Consider the following 3,086-nt stretch of genomic DNA (forward strand, 5'->3'; position numbering starts at 1 on the left):
CCCCTCCCCACCCTCCCCCCATTGTCCCCCTCCCCCCAACAGTCTAGTTCACTGGGGGTTCAGTCTTAGCAGGACCCAGGGCTTCCCCTTCCACTGGTGCTCTTACTAGGATATTCATTGCTACCTATGAGGTCAGAGTCCAGGGTCAGTCCATGTATAGTCTTTAGGTAGTGGCTTAGTCCCTGGAAGCTCTGGTTGCTTGGCATTGTTGTACATATGGGGTCTCGAGCCCCTTCAAGCTCTTCCAGTTCTTTCTCTGATTCCTTCAACGGGGGTCCTATTCTCAGTTCAGTGGTTTGCTGCTGGTATTCGCCTCTGTATTTGCTGTATTCTGGCTGTGTCTCTCAGGAGCGATCTACATCCGGCTCCTGTCGGTCTGCACTTCTTTGCTTCATCCATCTTGTCTAATTGGATGGCTGTATATGCATGGGCCACATGTGGGGCAGACTCTGAATGGGTGTTCCTTCAGTCTCTGTTTTAATCTTTGCCTCTCTCTTCCCTGCCAAGGGTATTCTTGTTCCCCTTTTAAAGAAGGAGTGAACCATTCACATTTTGATCATCTGTCATGAGTTTCATTTGTTCTAGGCATTTAGGGTAATTCAAGCATTTGGGCTAATAGCCACTTATCAGTGAGTGCATACCATGTATGTCTTTCTGTGTTTGGGTTAGCTCACTCAGGATGATATTTTCCAGTTTCAACCATTTGCCTACGAATTTCATAAAGTCGTTGTTTTTGATAGCTGAGTAATATTCCATTGTGTAGATGTACCACATTCTCTGTATCCATTCCTCTGTTGAAGGGCATCTGGGTTCTTTCCAGCTTCTGGCTATTATAAATAAGGCTGCAATGAACATAGTGGAGCACGTGTCTTTTTTATATGTTGGGGCATCTTTTGGGTATATGCCCAAGAGAGGTATAGCTGGATCCTCAGGCAGTTCAATGTCCAATTTTCTGAGGATCCTCCAGACTGATTTCCAGAATGGTTGTACCAGTTTGCAATCCCACCAACAATGGAGGAGTGTTCCTCTTTCTCCACATCCTCGCCAGCATCTGCTGTCACCTGAGTTTTTGATCTTAGCCATTCTCACTGGTGTGAGGTGAAATCTCAGGGTTGTTTTGATTTGCATTTCCCTTATGACTAAAGATGTTGAACATTTCTTTAGGTGTTTCTCCGCCATTCGGCATTCCTCAGCTGTGAATTCTTTGTTTAGCTCTGAGCCCCATTTTTTAATAGGGTTATTTGTTTCCCTGTGGTCTAACTTCTTGAGTTCTTTGTATATTTTGGATATAAGGCCTCTATCTGTTGTAGGATTGGTAAAGATCTTTTCCCAATCTGTTGGTTGCCGTTTTGTCCTAACCACAGTGTCCTTTGCCTTACAGAAGCTTTGCAGTTTTATGAGATCCCATTTGTCAATTCTTGATCTTAGAGCGTAAGCCATTGGTGTTTTGTTCAGGAAATTTTTTCCAGTGCCCATGTGTTCCAGATGCTTCCCTAGTTTTTCTTCTATTAGTTTGAGTGTGTCTGCTTTGATGTGGAGGTCCTTGATCCACTTGGACTTAAGCTTTGTGTTCCTTGGTTTCTATTTCCTTCTAGATTTTCAGAAAATATATTGGTTGCATGTTGCCTGCTTTTCGAGTCTGCTAGGCTACTGTGTTTATGGGTGGGGCTTGATAGTGTTGGTGTCTGATTACTGGGAGAGCAAGAGTGATGGTCTGAGAGATCCAAAGGAGACATGAACAGGGCTAAAATGAAGCTGCTGCTCCTGTAATTCTGTTGCAATACTAGGGGAGACCCTGAAAATTGTGTCTGAGGCAATAAAGAGTGATAAAGGTGTACAGAGAGCTTATGTGGTCTTCCCACAGGTATGACCTACAATGAGCAAGGGTTGTCTCTCTTATGTATTTATAAGAGCTTCAAAATACAACATGATAGTTGATTATTTTAAGATGATAGAAAATTGGAGTATCTGACTATATTTACTCATGAATTTAGATTACATTATTCAGCAAAATCAAAGAGGAAATACAAAATAAAGCAAAATGTACAATCCAATCAGTCTATATATTATTACTTTATACATTTTTAGGGAAGACCATTTTGTTATTCAACAATAATAGTTGGTGTGTTCTCTGAAGATGACAATTTGTCCCATTCTCAATATTCCTTAGTTGTATCTTATTTTCTTTTTTCTTTTATTTTATTGGATATTTTCTTTATTTACTTTTCAAATGTTTACTTTTCAAATGTCCCCTTTCCTGGGTTTACCCTCCAGAAATCCCCTATCCCATACCCCCTCCACCTGCCTCTATGAGGATGCTCCCCTACTCACCCACCCACTTCTTCCCATTCCCCACCATGGCATTCCCCTACACTGGGGCATCAAGCCTTCATAGGACCAAAGGCCTCTCCTCCCATTGATGTCCAACAAGACCATCCTCTGTTACATATGTTGCTGAAGCCATGGGTACCTCAATGTGTACTCTTTGGTTGGAAGTTTAGTCCCTAGGAACTCAGGGGGAGGGGGAAGTCTGTTTGATTGACATTGTTCTTCCTATGGGGTTGCAAACCCCTTTAGCTCCTGCAGTTCTTTCTCTAACTCCTCCTTTGGGGACCCCGTTCTTAATCCAGTGGTTGGCTATGAACATAGACCTCTGTATTTATCAGGCTCTGGCAGAGCCTCTCAGGAGACAGCTTTATCAGGCTCCTGTCAGCATGTACTTCTTTGCATCCACAATAGTGTCTGGGTTTGGTGGTTGTATATGGGATGGATCACCAGGTGTGGCAGTCTCTGGATGGCCTTTCCTTCAGTCTCTGCTCCACACTTTGTCTCCGTATTTCCTCCTGTGAGTATTTTGTTCCCCCTCCTAAGAAGGACTGAAGCAGCCACACTTTGGTCTTTCTTCTTGAGCTTTATGTGATCTGTGAATTGTACCCATAAGACATAAAATATAAGTTTAATTTATCTATGAATTTCCAATGCATTAATTTAGTGTATCTTATGATTAATAGAGAAAGTTAAGTCTAATTTTACTTTTTTTCCTATACTAGACATGGATCAATATGTGATGTCTTCGGAAGATCAGT

This window comes from Rattus norvegicus, chromosome 1, assembly GCF_036323735.1.
Source record: "Rattus norvegicus strain BN/NHsdMcwi chromosome 1, GRCr8, whole genome shotgun sequence".
Lineage (NCBI taxonomy): Eukaryota > Metazoa > Chordata > Mammalia > Rodentia > Muridae > Rattus > Rattus norvegicus.